Source organism: Lytechinus variegatus, chromosome 12 (assembly GCF_018143015.1).
Source record: "Lytechinus variegatus isolate NC3 chromosome 12, Lvar_3.0, whole genome shotgun sequence".
NCBI classification, from domain to species: Eukaryota; Metazoa; Echinodermata; class Echinoidea; order Temnopleuroida; family Toxopneustidae; genus Lytechinus; species Lytechinus variegatus.
Window position 1 is genome coordinate 16,151,792 of NC_054751.1, and position 19,478 is coordinate 16,171,269.

The 19,478-nt window shown below is 35.9% G+C and overlaps 1 long non-coding RNA gene across 1 annotated transcript; it reads right to left on the minus strand.

The window, feature by feature from the left end:
* Positions 1–14,370: 14,370 nt before the first annotated feature.
* On the minus strand, positions 14,371–16,767 carry LOC121425356. Its single transcript, XR_005971489.1, has 3 exons — positions 16,472–16,767; positions 14,895–14,974; positions 14,371–14,464 (listed from the first exon to the last, which is right to left on the minus strand). It is a non-coding gene; the product is annotated as an uncharacterized LOC121425356 (long non-coding RNA).
* Between the last annotated feature and the right edge of the window lie 2,711 nt (positions 16,768–19,478).

Below are 19,478 nucleotides of genomic sequence, written 5' to 3' on the forward strand. Positions count from 1 at the left end.
ATTTTTTCAGCATTTGCTGACAAGAAATAGCATGCTAATCTAATCCGGGACACTTCATAAAAAAAGGGGAGCACATTGCCACACTTCTTTGAAGAGTGCCTTCCCAAATCTGCACATTAGTAAATCAGTAACAAAGTTGCTTATTGTCTATTGTTGTGAAGTGCTGCTAGAGCTGTGTTCTATTTCCAACAATTTTTTTTATTTGCAGAGCTAATCTAGTTCATTATACGGGACATCGACAATAGTGTTACAAAAACAAAGATATTAAAAACGAAAAAATATAATGTAACTTTTCAATTCCCCCAGAAAATGAATTCAACAGCTTAATGTCCAGCAATACATACAGGTTCTTGTTTCATAAGGACTTCAATTATGGTAAATTGGCCCCAAATGTAACTAGCAACTAGCATGGGAACCCCAATTTTGATCTGTTGCTTTAATGTTTCCATAGTAATTACCAGAATTTCAAAGTTAGAATAGTGGTTAGTCTTAATGAATTGGAGTCCAGGACTGAGAGTGATTTCTTCACCCTTTGTTCTGTCACATTGTTTTTATTATGCACATTTTTTCAATGAAATCCATTATTTCTTATCACCTTATATATGTCTGTAGGCATGTATGTTACATAGCCCAGACCTCAGTAAAGGCCTATTCTGCATTTTTTAGATTACCAGAATACAACCTATCCCTTTCAAACTACTTATATTATTCAAAGTGCTTTTACTACTATAAGTACTCCATGTAGATGATTAGAACACTAATAAAGGGGGGGGGATAAGTGTGCCCTTTGGAAAAATATTTTAATCTTGTGTGAAACCTATCGACCCAAATATCTATACTCCAATTAATCTTTTTTTCAACAGATGTGTAGTTTAAGCAACATTCAATATGTATTGACACATTTATTTAAATTCATTCAATTTTCTAAATCTGTAATTGCAATGAAGTTACTGCTTGTTGTGAATCTGCATGGTCTTCATATTTCTTCTTGATCTGCCCTGGGGCCCGTTGCATAAAAATTTTTACCTGAGAAAACTCAGGTTGTTTTTACCGGAGTTTTTGCCCTGTGTTAAAGTCAATGGCAGAAATCAGATTAACCTTAGTTTTAAAATTTTACCAGAGTTTTCTCAGGTAAAAAGTTTTATGCAACGGGCCCCTGGTGATACTCAAACAGCCTGTGAAACTTGAATAGTAAACAAAAAGAGAAAGGAACAAAATGAGCTGCTGATATAAATTATTCTTACTCATCTAGTCCAGTTTATTTAGAAGTTTTAAACTTTTTATGAGCCCCTACTCTTCCATGGAATATTATTTATTAAATGCACATTGTAGTAACTTATGTTGCCAGATAAAAATCATAGATCACTATTATAGATCATTATTCATATAATTTTTTTTAGTAAGTGTGAAAACCCATTCAAATATATATCGAAAGAATAATCTCAATATTTTGTCCTGTTTTATTTCTGTCTTCTGAGTAACTGAGTTTGTTTTAAAGTGATTTTATGTATGATTAATATAGCTAAGAGACATGAACAATAGGTATGCATTGATGATAATGGAAATACTGGTGAATCTGAATCCAAAAGAATATTATCTCATCATGGAGCTTTACTTTATGGGATAACATGATTCAGAAAAAACAGTTTTTTTAATATTTTATGAAAACAAGCATACCTGGCAAGCTTTTAGATCAGATATCCTGTTACTCATCAGATTATACCTCTTGGTGATGTGCAAATGGTATTTGACTTTGTACTTCTGACTAGGCTGGGACTGCTAAGAACTGGATCCCATTGGATCTGCAATTCAATATACATACAATACTTTACAGTTAAAATTTCAAAAGTGATAAACAAAATTCCTCTCTTAAAACAATTTTTTCAGAGTTTCCAGCTTTCACAATTCCCTACTAGAAAAAAGCAGGTCTTGACCAAAAACTAAATGGTTCAAGCATACGTGGCCTACTATAGTGATGTCTTTTGTCAATCTTCGATATATATATAAGCCAGCTTTGACAGATGTAGGATAATTATCATTTGTGTGATAATATGGCTGTCGCTCATTCATCAGTGCGAGACAATCATAAATTTTTTTGCACTCGTCTATAAACATTTCTGATTTGAATCTCTACATTAAGTAAGTTCCTCTTTAAGTTTGATTTTTATTTTAAAAAAGGATTAGCTCACTTGCTGGCAGGTTTAAATGACCCTTTGCCTTTCACCACAAATTACATCAAGTGTGGAAAATAAAGATAAATCAATTGGATCAGCCGCTCTATCTGCTTAGCCTTAACTTAAACAATTCAAAATAGGGCACTATAAATTTTCTCAACCCTTCCAAAAAACAATTGAGCAGTTTGAACCCTGACAAAGAAATGTTGCCCCCCCCCAAAAAAAAAAAATCATTAATTCCGTTGCTAGGCTAATTATATTTTAGTCCAACGGTCCAGCCAGGAACTAAAATAAAGTTAACTTCAATCTTTGTAGAAAAAAAGTCAAACCAGACAGATCTAGAATTTTATTTTTTTAAATCTATATCTAAGTTAGACCTATCCTAGGGCCTTACTTTTATTTAAAAAAAAAACGTTAACATCTGTCTCAAATCATTCTATGAGTGACCATGGCCATGGGCATGGCAAAATCTAACAATAAGCATATAGGGCCTATCATTCCAAACAGATTCAGTTCATTTAGATTTAATTTCATTTCATTTTAAATGCAGATAATTATATTGAAATAGCGGTGTCGAAAAATCAGTACTAGGCCCATGGCCTATAAGTACTTCAAATTTTAACTCAAGCTTGTTTGACAATTAATTTCCAACACCTAATGACCTAGCCTACATCGGCAATTTCGCAGCCAGCTGGCACCGGCGATATCAAAGTCTGCATCCCGCTCTGGCTATATATTTGGCTTAATTTTGATGCAGCTTTGCCGTTAAACAAGTTCACATCTACCCCTGATATTTGACAATAAGAACTGAAATACAGATTCAATAAGGGCGGACATGAAGCATCCCAATTAACCAACTTAGTTCTACGAAAAACTATATTATTTTATTTTCTGAGAAAATGTGTCAGTCAGATTCAGGCGCGTACGCAAGGGATGGGTTTAGGGGGTTCAACCCCCCCCCCCCCTTTCGTTTCCTTTTTTTTTTTTTTGCTTGTCTCACCGGAGGTCGGTCTGGTCAAGGAGTTATCGGGCAAGCGCCTGATAACTCCTTGGTCTGGTAACGGACAGTTCCCCTACCCAATAATGTATATGACAGCAATAATGAACAGAATCTCATGTTTCCGACGAAAAACACAGAAAAAATTTCCGCTCGCTTCGCTCGCTTCATTTTATTATATCTTTTATTTCCGCATGTCGCCGACATGATCACGGTATCGCCATTAACAAGGCCATACATGATTATCATGATGTATACTTATGAATACAAGTGAACCAAGACAAAGACATACGTTTTCTTACAAAATGTATTTCACCAATATGAAAACCAAAATGACGGAAAACGCTAAAATGTCGGTTAGCTCGCTCCGCTCGCTCGTAATAATTTATGAAATTCCATAAGTATCTAGTCTCCTGTTCAAGGCCGTATTATGAGTGTTAAGAATAGAAGGACATGTAGCATCGACTAATACTTGATTTACTAACAAACTATTGACAAGAAATGTATGTTTTGACGGGAAAACGCGAAAATTTCGGCTAGCTCACTCCGCTCGCTCGTAATCATTTATGAAACTTCTTGGCCCGAATTCACAAAGGTGGTTTCGTTTGAAACCATGGTTTTTAGAAACCGTGGGTTTTAGAAACCATGGTTTTTCAAAAACCATGGTTTCTAACATTTGCGATTCACAAACGATGGTTTCTAAAACCCACGGTTTCAACAGTGGTCTCAAATGAAACCATGGTTTCAACAGTGGACTCAAATGAAACCATGGTTTAAACCATGGGTTTTACCTCAAAACCAGGGATTTCCCCTTTTTAGCGCGTACTGAGCATGCTCAGTTTCACTGAAAACTTACATTCTACAGCTAGCACTGGCAGACAGGGGCGTCGATCCATTTTTCAGATTGGGGGGCAAAATCATGAATCAATTTTCCAAAGGAGCTCGATCACACAAACACACACATATGCCTATATATACGTGTACATATATATATGTATACATACACACACGCACATACACACACACACACACACATATATATATATATATATATATATATATATATATATATATATATATATAATAAAAAAGAATAAAAAAGAAAAAAAAAAGGTATATATATACATATCTCACCAGCAGATTAATGCGAGCGCGAAGCGCGAGCTGAAAATTTTGATATTTCGATCTGAAAAAAAATTGAGTTTAATGGACGTTTTTAATAAAGAACAAGATATATATATCCAACAAAAGATTATTGCAAATCGAAGTGGGAGTTCTTTTAAAGTTTAGAACTGAAAATGGGACCATATTCACCTATTTAATCATGGAAAGTATGGGTTTTTGTTACAAAAATGATGCGAGCGCGAAGCGCGAGCTGAAATTTTCTGATATTCCAATCTGAAAAGTGGACATTTTGAGCACGATTTTAGATGAAGAACGAGTTGTGTATCTCAATCTCGCTTGCTGATTTCTGTGTTACATTACAATCTTATTTTATTTTTAGCACATGCGGAATTATTGGGGGGGCAAAATGATATGTTTGCCCCCCCAATATTTTCATTGGTGGGGCGATCGCCCCCCCTGCCCCCCCATAATCGACGCCTCTGCTGGCAGAAGTGGCAATACGGTCTGATTCTTCAATTGCTACAACTTTTTTCGTTGAAATATAAAAAATTGAAAAAGGTGTAATTTTATGCGCTTCTAGCTACTTGTATCTTGCGATTCCCAGGTACAGCTAGCTAGTGCGCGTACGATATATTAGCTGCTGTATACTGTATTGGTGATCGACTCGGTCCCCGCTCAACAACTGACTTAATTTTGTGATCATAATTTATTTTCTTCACTTTTGTCGCAGAAGATAGACTCTCTTGTATTCCCTTAACTCAATTTCTTCATAGAAAGAGTAAAACTCAGTGTAGATGCCCGATTTGTTGAGGTTTGTCAACTTTCTCTCTGATCGTGAGTAGCGAAAAACGGATTAAAGATTCGGTGCTTTTCATCGCAATATCAGTAGCTCGGCGCGGCCCCCGTATCTGCCGGGGCGCTCCAGACCCGAAGATATCCCCAATTAATGGAAGTGTGCATGTACAGTCAAAGAGCCGAGATTGGCTGAGTACTTTACTCCAACGATGTTGTACATGTAGGACTAAGCCTGTTAATTCAGACATCGATCAAAGGAGAATGTCTATTGGTGCTCTCCTTCAGACAAAATTAGATGAAGCTTTACATCATAGGATCATCTGCCCTTTTACTTTTTTAAAATAAATATTGGCATTATCGTGATCCAAGTCCCCGGTGACTCGGATCCACGGACAATTTTTCACAACGTAAAACATGTCCTACCTGTTTCTACCAACCTCCATCGTAGTTGTGTGTGACTTGTCTCTTTTCAGTCTCCACCAAAGATTGTAGAGCGCCGCGTACGCGCGCTCTACAATTTTTGGTCTATCTTCACTTTATTGGCGTTATAAATCAGATCGAATTGCATCTATATACTTCTTTTCAATCTCTGTTGCTTTAGTTGGTAAATTATACTTTTCATATAAATAAATCATGATTATATTCATCTTTTTATGTTTCCCACACTATGAAATTTGCTTTATTTCGTTTTCATTTTTACTAAAATCGGCCCCAAGTATATCCCTCGAACAGTCTCAATAGCTTTATTTCGTTGATTCCTAATTTACTAAATAAATCAGGATTGAATCATCTTTTCAATCTCCATTGCTTTATTTTGTAAATTAGTACTTTTCATATACATAAATCAAGATTATATTCATCTTCTTATGTTTCCCACACTATGAAATTTGCTTTATTTCGTTTACATTTTTACTAAATAAATCGGCCCCGAGTATATCCCTCGAACAGTCTCAATTGCTTTATTTCGTTGATTCCTAATTTACTAAATAAATCAGGATTGAATCATCTTTTCAATCTCCATTGCTTTATTTCGTAAATTAGTACTTTTCATATACATAAATCAAGAGTATATTCATCTTCTTATGTTTCCCACACTATGAAATTTGCTTTATTTCGTTTACATTTTTACTAAATAAATCGGTCCCGAGTATCCCTCTTCTGCAGACATTGCTTTATTTCGTTTATCCCTAATTTACTAAATAAATCAAAATTGCATCTACTTCTTTTCAGTATATATAGGCTTTATTTCGTCGTACTTTTTAATTATACTATGAATAAATCTCATTATGTTTGTCATGATTATGCTTTATTTCGTCTATCACGATTTTACTAAATAAATCAAAATGCATATCTCTCTCTTAACTGTCTCCATTGCTTTATTTCGTAAGGTACGTAATTAGAATGTCGGTCTATAATTACTCCTCGTGATTCAAGTCCCTCTTCATCCGAATTAAACCACTGTGTCACTTGTTTCCTATTTTCGATGATGAATTATTAAGATCAATAGAATTGAATTAAAACAGTATATATACTACTCCTCGTGATCCAAGTCCCCTCTCCTAAAAATTCAAAACGGCAATTAAACCGTTGATATTCATCTACCCCTCATTTCCCTCCTCTTCAAAACCACTCTGCCACTTTTAGACAGTTTCCTAGAGATGATTAATAAATATTTTCGATAATAAGAATCATTAAAATCAATGAAAATCACATTAAAGACACTATTTGACTGTCTAAAGAATTGAATTAAAACAGTATATACTACTCCTCGTGATTCAAGTCCCCTCTCCTAAAAATACAAAACGGCAATTAACCGTTGATATTCATCTACCCCTCATTTCCCTCCTCTTCAAAACCACTCTGCCACTTTTAGACAGTTTCCTAGAGATGATTAATAAATATTTTCGATAATAAGAATCATTAAAATCAATGAAAATCACATTAAAGACACTATTTAACTGTCTAAAGAATTGAATTAAAACAGTATATACTACTCGTGATCCAAGTCCCCTCTCCTAAAAATACAAAACGGCAATTAACCCGTTGATATTCATCTACCCCTCATTTCCCTCCTCTTCAAAACCACTCTGCCACTTTTAGACAGTTTCCTAGAGATGATTAATAAATATTTTCGATAATAAGAATCATTAAAATCAATGAAAATCACATTAAAGACACTATTTGACTGTCTAAAGAATTGAACTAAAACAGTATATACTACTCCTCGTGATCCAAGTCCCCTCTCCTAAAAATACAAAACGGCAATTAACCCGTTGATATTCATCTACCCCTCATTTCCCTCCTCTTCAAAACCACTCTGCCACTTTTAGACAGTTTCCTAGAGATGATTAATAAATATTTTCGATAATAAGAATCATTAAAATCAATGAAAATCACATTAAAGACACTATTTAATTGTCTAAAGAATTGAATTAAAACAGTATATACTACTCGTGATCCAAGTCCCCTCTCCTAAAAAATACAAAACGGCAATTAACCCGTTGAAATTCATCTACCCCTCATTTCCCTCCTCTTCAAAACCACTCTGCCACTTTTAGACAGTTTAATAGACATGATTAATGAATATTTTCGATAATAAGAATCATTAAAATAAATGAAAATCACATTAAAAACACTATTAAACTGTCTAAATACTCCTCGTGATCCAAGTCCCCTTCCCGTGTTAAGTTCGTCCAATTTCCCATAGGAGGGGACTTGGATAACGAGGAGTACTATTACTCGTGATCCAAGTCCCCTCTCCTAAAAATACAAAACGGCAATTAACCCGTTGATATTCATCTACCCCTCATTTCCCTCCTCTTCAAAACCACTCTGCCACTTTTAGACAGTTTAATAGACATGATTAATGAATATTTTCGATAATAAGAATCATTAAAATCAATGAAAATCACTTTAAAAACACTATTTAACTGTCTAAATACTCCTCGTGATCCAAGTCCCCTTCCCGTATTAAGTTCGTCCAATTTCCCATAGGAGGGGACTTGGATAACGAGGAGTACTATTACTCGTGATCCAAGTCCCCTCTCCTAAAAATACAAAACGGCAATTAACCCGTTGATATTCATCTACCCCTCATTTCCCTCCTCTTCAAAACCACTCTGCCACTTTTAGACAGTTTAATAGACATGATTAATGAATATTTTCGATAATAAGAATCATTAAAATCAATGAAAATCACTTTAAAAACACTATTTAACTGTCTAAATACTCCTCGTGATCCAAGTCCCCTTCCCGTGTTAAGTTCGTCCAATTTCCCATAGGAGGGGACTTGGATAACGAGGAGTACTATTACTCGTGATCCAAGTCCCCTCTCCTAAAAATACAAAACGGCAATTAACCCGTTGATATTCATCTACCCCTCATTTCCCTCCTCTTCAAAACCACTCTGCCACTTTTAGACAGTTTAATAGACATGATTAATGAATATTTTCGATAATAAGAATCATTAAAATCAATGAAAATCACTTTAAAAACACTATTTAACTGTCTAAATACTCCTCGTGATCAGAGTCCCCTTCCCGTGTTGAGTTCGTCCAATTTCCCATAGGAGGGGACTTGGATAACGAGGAGTACTATTACTCGTGATCCAAGTCCCCTCTCCTAAAAATACAAAACGGCAATTAACCCGTTGATATTCATCTACCCCTCATTTCCCTCCTCTTCAAAACCACTCTGCCACTTTTAGACAGTTTAATAGACATGATTAATGAATATTTTCGATAATAAGAATCATTAAAATCAATGAAAATCACATTAAAAACACTATTTAACTGTCTAAATACTCCTCGTGATCGGAGTCCCCTTCCCGTGTTGAGTTCGTCCTATTTCCCATAGGAGGGGACTTGGATAACGACTAATAGTACTCCTCGTTATCCAAGACCCCTCCTATGGGAAATTAGACGAACTCAACACGGGAAGGGGACTCCGATCACGAGGAGTATTTAGACAGTTATATAGTGTTTTTAGTGTTATTAAATTTGTCTTATTTAGTGTTTTGATCATTGTTTCATCAACTTGGAAGAATATACTGCCACAAGAGTGAAAAGAAAGAGACTATTTTTGTCGTTTGAAAAAGTGTCCGAGTCAGTTGTTATTGTGTCAATGGGAAAACGTGTGGTGGAAGGAAGTCCCCGCTCAGTGAGAAGTTTCGCACCGTTTCGCATCGCGAACAATAGATTTCTTTTGAAAATCTTCCAACCGTGGATTCTATTGAAAGATTGCTGATATTTGAGGTGTGTCTCAAGTTTGTCCCCAGTGACTTGGATGACGATAAGGCCTAATTATTTAATGTAATGGTATATTTTTTTCCATGGTGTGTAGCTTGGTTTTAAGTGGTAATAGGCTTCAATTTGACTTGTAGATGTTCGATTCATCATTCAATCTAAAATTGCATGTATAGTACACATGCACAGGCGCTGCAGGGAGGGGGGGGGTCGTGTGTTTTTTGCCCCGGTCCCAAATATGTTTGTGGTGTAGCTGTGTGGGCATGTCAGGCTGAAGGAAGGGATCAATAAAAATAAGGGCTTAGCATTATTTATTTTACAGAAATTAAAATAACATGGATGAATTGATCTCATTTTGCCCCTTTCAATTCTTTGTTTTTCCCCTGATTTTTTTTTCTTGAAGTTTTCTTGCAGCTTTACTATGAATAATATGTTTCTTTTTATATCAATTTTCTCTGGTGTACAGCTAAGAATGAGTTCAATGCTTATTACGTGGCTGTTACTTTGAGTATTAAGGGAAAATATACATGGGGGCTGGCTTGGGACGATATAATCCAGGTCCCCAAAGTGTTCAAAAGCATGGCTCTACGCAGCAGTTGCCCCCACCCCCCCCCCCCATGGAATTTTTAAAAATTCAATTTTACTGAAAATTTTCACATCCACTGAAAGTGTGCATGAAACTTTCAGTTTCACTTTCAAAAATGCAAATTTGGTTAAGTATACAGTGTTTACTATGTAAATTATTCAACTTTATATGGCAAATAATATAAAACCCACTTTACAGAGGGATATTATATTTCAAAACAAGTATTTTGACTGTTGAATTCTATCTTGTGTATATGCATTTTCCTGAGATGAATGGAGATGTTGGGAGGGATGGAAATGAGAGGAATGGAGGTGATGAGGGTGATGGAGGGGAACTGAGGATGGAGATGAGAGATGAAAGGATAGAGTGATGGAGATGGTAAGGAAGGGAGATGATAAGAGGAGAGATGTAGATGAGAGGGGATGATCATTACTATCGTCATCAATATTACCATCATCATCAACACTAACATCACCATTGCCATCATCTTTATTATCATCATCAACCTCATCATCACCACCACCACACTTGTCACCATCAGCAACACCATCCTCATCACCACCAAAGTCATCTTGATCATCTTCATGATTATTTCGTCCAAATCAGAAAAAAGGCAAAAGACTACTCTTCTTTTATCTTTTCTGTATATCTTTAATTTGCATGAAACCATCTTACACCTTGAAAAATCACACCAGGAAATTGCATAAAAATATAACACACTGAAAATCTAATACTCAATTGGCATTTCAAAAACATATTGCAAAATTACAAACATTTGTGAAATAATAGTCTAAGTTTTGATATATTGCCACATCATTCTTGTATTACGATAAAATAATGGCCCAAATGAATAATTATTATTGTCAATAATTAGCTGGTATTTTTCTGGTTGCCTGAGTCGAGCTCTACTTGTTAGGCTACCTGGTTCAATTGGGGGTCAATTGAAATTGTATTTTTTCCAAGAAAATGCATTAATTGCCCTTTTAATTTGTTTCATTCATGCTCCCTAAATGTGCATGTGCTAGGCCAAGCTAGTGTTTTACTGTTTGCCAGAGTTGAGCTCTACTCATAAGGCTACCTGTTTGCCCTAGCTACATGTAGGCTGTTGCCCTGGGGACACTTGAAAATAATACATAAAAAACAAAACAAGGTGAACTACCAGTCTTGCCTGATATCACAATCAAACTAAAGTGTATGCTATATGATTTTTTGACCTTATTATCCTCTTGGACATGCATATGGTATTTAATCCCCATCTGTGCAAAGTGTAAACACAACTGATGCAAAAAAAAGAAAGAGCAATTAGAATTGATGACCCTCATGGACACATTTGCATATTTTGGGGCATGCAATAAACTTTCTGTGTGCAATCAAAGTTCTAATCTTAACCCTAAAAAGACTGGGGGGGGGGGCTGATTCAGCCCCCCCTCAACATTTTTCGCGATAAATCCGCCGCGAGAAATTTTTTTACCGCGTGGCTCGCTGACTTTTTACTTTCAAGTCTCGCGCAACTTTTGAGACCAAAATTGTGACCCCCTGGTACGCGGTTCCAAAATTACGCAACATTTCGTAAGTGCATGCAGACCCAAAATTACTCAAAAACGTGAATTTGTGTACAAATCCAATGCAAATAGTGTTCTTAGCCAAAATTCATAAATGTATCATTAATAAAACAAAAAGTTGAAAAACAAAGAAATACATAAGAAATTTAGAAAACAATAGAATACATCAGAAAATAAATGTGATTTTGAATTTTTTCTAAAAATCAATTTGATCAGATGCCTATCTAGAGTATGTGAAACAAAAATTAGCATTTCAGGGGCATTTTATTAATTAGAGCAAACTTATGATTTTACGCATAAGTTAGCATAATTAATGAGACATGAGATTTTTGCAGAATTTGATGTTATAGTTTTGTAGATAATGCCATGGGTAACGCGTGTGCCAATTTTCATCGCGATCGCGCGATCGACAGCCGAGATCATAAGGGGGGGCTGAATCAGCCCCCCAGTCTTCTTAGGCGTCGAAATAGCCCAGTCTATTTAGGGTTAAGCATTTGAAATAGACAATTTAAATCATGTGAGAATATTTTACAAGAAAAAGTAAATGAGGAATTTGCATTTGATGCGTCCTGATTAAATAGTGTTTTTTTTTTATTAAAAAATAATTGAAGATACATGTAGTCTGTGAAAGAAACTAAATCTGATGAAAGTTCATTTCAAATACTTGTATTCATGTGAAATTCTTAGTAATAATGTGCTCTTTTAGGCTTTTAACCCTAAAACCCGGGGAGGGGGCATAGAACTATGGTGGTGGGGTGAAACCCCCTCCCTCAACGTATTCCACAAGACCACAACCATTCCGCTGTGCGAAATTTTACGACCGTTCTACTCGCCGACTTTTTACTTTGAAGTCTTGAAAATCTTTTAAGATCAAATTTACGATGCATGGGCATGCTGTTGGAATTTACTCAACATTCCATAAGTGCATGTCAGACCCAAATTGCTCCAAAACGTGATTTTGTGTACAAAGTCAATGTTGAATTTTCTCATCTTCTTCATTTGGACATGATTGTTTTTACTTTCACAGGTGAAATTACTTGATTTCAGCATAATTATGCTTCAAAAAAATGTTCTGCTATAATTTTGGCAAATAACAAGTTTGAAAAACAAAGATATACATAAGAAATTCATAAAACAATAAAATACATAAGAAATTCATTTTCAATCTAGGATTTTTTTTCATTTTGATTGTTATCAGTGGTATAAAAGTATGATCTATGCAGAAATTAGCATAATTAATTAATATAAAAGATCTGACGATTTCGGAAAAATTAACCAAACTGCATTGCACATGACATCCCCCACTATTACATGTATCATACCAATTTTCAAGGCGTTCATGTGATCATTGGCAGAGATCTCAAGGGAGGTTGATTTAACCCCCCCCCCCACCCCTGTAAAAAAAGTGTTAAAAAAAGAAGACACAAATAAATAATGAAATTCTTACTTGTACATTACAAAAAAATACATGTTCTAGAGCAAGTACACTGTACAACAAAAAGTTAATGTGAATGGATAGAGAAAAATAAAACATGCATGACACTGAAAACGTCAAAATAGGATGTAAAATAAGAAATTAATTAATCAGGTGATAAAACAGGTGATATGCAAACAAGTCTATGTCACACACTCACTCTTTCTTATGTATATCAATATATGAGATATATTATAATGCTTGATTTTTTACAGAATTCACAATTATGAGAAAACTCTTCATCGAGTATAGGTTGCCTCAATGGCTTTTTACAAGTTTCAGGGAGAAATCAAACCATACTACACTTGTACTTTATACACATTATGAGGGGGGGAAAATGCATGATACTAGTATATTACAAAAAGAAAACACTGAGTGGAGAACGTCACTTTGTCACTCATTTGCATACTGACCCGGATGTGCATATATCTGTTTTGTGAAAATAAGCGAAACTTCAAAATGTCAAAACTTTCTCATTTTACATCAAATTTTGATGAAATTTTCAGTGTTATGCTCAATGGACTTTTCTCTATTATATCAAAGAAACTTTTTGTTGGGGTGGACTTGCCCTTCCGGAAAGTACAAGGCTTGTTTCCCTCCAGGAATTCTTGTATAGACATGGGTCCCATCAATCACTCATACAGTTGTTGTTGGGTAGCCTCAATCTCATCTCTTGTTGTTGAAGTTCTCACAAAACCTCTTTCTTCTTGCTATGGCTTGTGAAACATCTTTGATCACTCACAAACAGATGATTGCAACACTGATGCCTCATCACCATGTATTCCCTGAAATTATCCTGTAAATGAAGATATATTGCCAGAAGTTGCATCTTACTGTGTTTTTATTTTTTAAGATGACAAAGAGAAAACAAAATGTAGCTATTCTTATTGTCTTTACATTGTAAGATTTGAAAAAAAGACTGGTTCTCATATGGAATCCTTTAAAAATTACTTTACTGGTCTAAAGGCTAAACCTATCCATATCCCATACACATTTGTGTGACAAACATACAATGAGCATAGCTGATGCAATACTTTTTTCAAATAACCAAGATAATGATGCAACCTTTCTTTTTCTTTAATGTAAATTAGGGATTTGGAAGAATCTGTCCACAATGGATGACAAAACATTAGTTCTAATTTACATTTCTGATTATATTATCATATGCTCAGTTCATTGTAAATTAAAAACAGGCAGTTGCCAATATTTATTATCACTTTTTACATTGAGTCTTCCTTACAAGAATATCACTAATATTTGCATACACTAGGCTTGTCTTGAGATGTTATTGTCATATAACTTTCTTATCAAAAAAATACTTACAGCATGCAAAAGCAGAATTGTCAATACTTGCAGAGAGAAAGGTAGTCTATCACGAGGCCCTTTGTCCCTCTTCAGGGTTCAGGCTCAGATCATCTTCAAGCATGTTGATGAGGTAGTGTGTGTTCTCTTTTAAAAAGTTTCCTCCTGTCAACGACTCCTCATTGCAGTTCTTGTTGGCATATTCCTATTGAGTTAGAGTGAGAAGCAAAAGAAAATATTTAAACATTGAAAAAAAAAACTGTATTCTTAACTACCTTTACTGTGTACTGTTGAAATTAATAGGCCTACCTTTTAAATCTGCATATTTGGTCAGTTGACTTTTGCCCAAAACCTAATCAGATCGCCATTCTCATTAAGTTAAATTTAAATTGATCAATTGGATCTACACATATTTGACATTTAGGTATTATACTCTATGACCATGTGACACGGAATTTAGATCAATTCAGTCACTGTCAGATGTGGACATCAACCAAGATTGAAATTGATCAAAATAAATGGTTCTTTATTACGACAACAAATTTTAAGATAAAATTTTTTTTAGACGGTGACAAAGGGAAAATTTAGAAAATAGACAATAGTCCACATAGAAACAACAAAAAATATGAACATACCTCTCTAACAATCCTCATTTAATAGTCTCTCAGGACAGCCTGTGCATGTTGTAAGATGTTTTCATCCATTCAAAAATTTACTGCGGAAATAAACAAAGTACAGGTAGATCTACATTAAATTACTTTTAAATCTAATGGACATGAAACATAATTCAACATCTCTTCAAACCTACCAGATTTCTAACCAAAATGTAAATTCTTATCATTTGGGGTGATTTGTTAAAATAATCCATTCAATTAATTGTTCTACGGTGCTTCATAATGTAGCTCATCGTATTGTAGCTACATCATGTAAACAAAGCCAGTCAAGCCTATTTTATTACGCAGTGCGCAGCAAGGGATGGGAAGATTTTGCAATGGCCACCAGATCAATCTGATTATTTAGGCCCTATAGAATATCTATTCCTTTTATTATATAAGGTGTAAAAAAGGTATAAAAATTAAATTCAGTGTATTTAACAAATTGGCAGTGATGTGGATATTGAAGGGGATTCCATCATTAACATTGTTTACCAACTTCGACACACACTGACACAGCCCTGGCCTAGGGCTAGGGCCTACACGAAGGCCAGGGCCTAGACTAGCGTGTCTAACTTGGGCTACGGCTTCACGATGAAAAAAAATTATAAAAAATATCAGATTCAGAGTCCTCGAGCAGAGGGGCGCGAGGCTAGAAGTAGATCTTCTACATCTCTCAAGTTGGATCTGAATATGTGAATTTCGAAAAATATTTTTTGTGATCACTAGACTACTTGGTGACAGGATCTAAGGTAGACACAGGAAGTGTTTTCCCATTCACTAAAAATTGACCCAATATTTTTTATGCTGTTTAGTTACAAACGGGGATGTCTGCAATTTTGTGCATGCAGTTAGTTTAATCAGACTAGCCGAGATACTAAAAATTAATATCAAGTTAAGCTAATGTAAAAATTAAGAATTTGGCATTATCGTGATATAGGTAACCACCGTTCACTTCATACAGCAGCGCTTTATTCAGTCGCACGCACGGTTCCCTATTTCCACCTCCATTCACTTTGTACACAAATGCGCGTACACAAATCTATGAGTGGTTTCCTAAACCACGATTTGGCCGAATTTGGCATTATCGTGATATAGGTAACCACCGTTCACTTCATACAGCAGCGCTTTATTCAGTCGCACGCACGGTTCCCTATTTCCACCTCCATTCACTTTGTACACAAATGCGCGTACACAAATCTATGAGTGGTTTCCTAAACCACGATTTGGCCATAATTTTTTTTTTAATTTTGCACAATTGTGGTTGAAAGTCTGACTACTTGGGCGGCTTTGTCATTTTATCGCTATGCAGCAAGATATCATAATTCTCCTGAGCTGAGCGAGTCAGTGCCGGTGGGTCAGCTCTTCGTTATCTTTTGACAGGACACAAAACTACACGCGTGGGACTAAAAAATAACTTACGTGCGATAATGCTTTTCCCATCCCAAGTCCACCGTTCCGCTCTTAACTCTGCATGCATTTAAGTATTTCTTCACAAACAAATACATGCAGACGTAGAAAAAACATTCATCGTCGCTATAAAATGGTAAATTACTTACGATGTTCTCACAGCTCGGCAAATACCGATATTAAACGCTTTGCTCCTCTTCATTTCGTGCAAAGCTATTTCTCGTCGTCTATGCACTTGCTCAGCTAGCTCAGCAATGTACCGAAATACTGTTCTGTGATTGGTCAATCTGCCTAAAAACCATGGTTTTCCTAAAACCCACGGTTTGAAACCACCTAAAACAGTTGACTCAAAATCATGCCGAAAACCCACTGTTGAAACCATGGTTTCATTTGAAACCACCTTTGTGAATCGCAAAATCAGCAAAACCCACGGTTGAAACCATGGTTTCTGCAGAAACCACCTTTGTGAATTCGGGCCCTTAAGTTTCTAGTCTCTTGATCAAGGCCATATCACGAGACTTACGAGCAGAAGGACATGTATCATCAACTAATATGTAATCATTACCAACAAGCTATTGAGAAGAATTGTATGTTTTGACGGAAAACGCAAACATTTCGGCTCGCTCGCTCGTAATTATTCATGACATTTCTCAAGTTTCTAGTGTTCTGATCAAGAACATATATATCATGAGTGCTATACGATCCGAAGGACATGTAGCATCGACTATGATACCAACAAACTACTGACAAAAAGGTTATGTTTTCAACGCAAAAACGAGAACATTTCTGCTCGCTCGCGGGTCATGACCGCACTGTTACATACCCCATCCCCACTTAAATGTGATTGTCTTATTTGCAGCGCTGAAAAAAAAATCATCACCTCCCCCCCCCCCCACTCATCACTTTTTAGAGGCTGGGCGGGAGATTTTTAAAAAAAAAATCAGCTCGAACCCCCCCCCCCCCCCTTTCAAAAATCCTGCGTACGCGCCTAGCAAACATGTTATGAGAAAGATCATTGGTATCCTAAATTGGGAATTATGTTCATTTAATATTAAAATCAACTTTGACAATTTGAATCAAACTTGTGAATTTTGAAGATTTTGAAGATGAAACGTATATTGCCTATTAATTGATGGAAAGTGAGATAAGTGCTGTGCAGAATGCAGATATTCAATTCCACTAACCTTATTTTTAATAAGAGCAAAATTAATTTCAAGAATTCAATTTATTTTGGGGCCAATGCATAAAATGAATTTGCAACCAGGAATGTACCAAATAATGAAGTGCTTTATCCAGTTTAGATCAAAAGAAAGTAAATAAATACTTATTCATTTCAATTACCACACAGCACAAGGTTTACTAAATGAGGATAACGTTAGGTTACTTAGATCTATATCATAAAATTTTACATTGGATAAGTGGGCTTGTCAGTTGTCACCAGAATAAGGCTAGTGCTAGTTTCCCCTTATGTTCCTATCGCTACAGAATTTTTCATTACTACCCTTTATGCCCTGTAAAAACATACCATGGTGTTCTTTGGATTTTATACCACTTCAATGCCTTACATGTACATGTACCTCAGTGCTCTCGAGATCAACATGCTTTATCTTATTTTCATATATGATACAGGCCAGGGTTATCCTTATAGTTGCCACCGTGATGTATAACTATTCCAAAGGAAAGTGAAATACCCAAGTAGGCCCAGTACAGTACTAGACCAAAAGCATTAGTATTTGTATTTGGTTGTTTTGCTGAACTGCGTTGGCTTCTCTCACTTAGTAAAGTGTCAGAAATTGTTAAATAATTCCCCAGAAATGGTTATTCCTGTCTAGCCTAGTACCAATTTGGCTATAAACTCTTTGTTGTGTACTGGGTGAGTTCAATTCTCACGAGGCATATTCGAACATCACTGACCAGTGATAACCCTAAATGCTTTTATGGTGTCAGTACATGGACAAATGAGTTTAGTAATCCAGTTGGTTTGCTATGTTCATACTCTTTCATAATCAAGGCGTCAGGGAAGGCTAGACTGCATTTTTGTATTTCATTTTAATCATTATTACCCACAATGCAGTTCTGGTTTTTCTGGCGATGAACTGTTGTTGTTGTTCGCTTGGGTTTTGAGGCGCGTGTCATTCAGATATGAATATTTACGCCTATATCCATTTGTCGTTTTTGTGGTTATAAAATTTTGACGCATAATGGATTAGCGCTGCTTTCAGTAAATTTGAATGAGATCGTGAAAGGCGGCTCATCACAAATCCTTGATTGTTTGAATAGTATTTTCTGGCCAACCCGGATCAGTAATTTGAACAGGCTTCTCAGCATGCGCGTGGTTGCTATTAAAAACAAGCACTGCCTAGCCCCCCCCCCCCTACCCAATCAAGACACATTATGAAAGATTTCTGCCTAAATGAGACAGAAAATCGTGTACAACTCTTGAACGCACACACAGGTCACGGAGTGACCCTGAGTGCAAACAGCTGACTGTGTTACAACGTAGGGGTGATACATTTTCGCAATAGGTGTGATCAAACTCACTGGAGGGACTTTAATTCACTTATAACAAAGAAATGTGTACTACAGTACTCCTGTTGAATGCTCTGATGAAAATTATATGAGTTTCACATTCATTTGAACGGGAGGACAAGATTATTGTATATATCGAGTGCATTATCCATAAATCATACTACCATTGCGACCCCTGCCCGGCCGATGGTTCAGGCATGACGATCCTGAGTGACGTCACCGATAGAGACCTCAAATGCCAGGACAGACTATTCGACAACTAACTTCATCTAGTAAAAAACACGTATTGAAGATATCCAATGGGAAAATGGCTTTCATTTTCATGAAATATACATTCCGTTCCTCAATAAATCTTTAACCCCGTCGTTAACTGCCCATTCATTCTCGAGCAATGGGGGAATGAATACAGAGTGTCTCAAAGTTTGTGTGAAAAAAGGTGCATTTTCCATAGAACTTCTGCCAAAAAGCAATGCGTAAGGGAAAGATTAGCCCCAAAACACGAATAGATGAGTTAATCAAATGGAATGAATCATGAAAATCAGTGAAATATAGTTTCTCCTGTACTCATTACTGAATACCCCGACTTGATACGATTAATTTTTCCCCCTCTCCATCAACTTTTAAGAA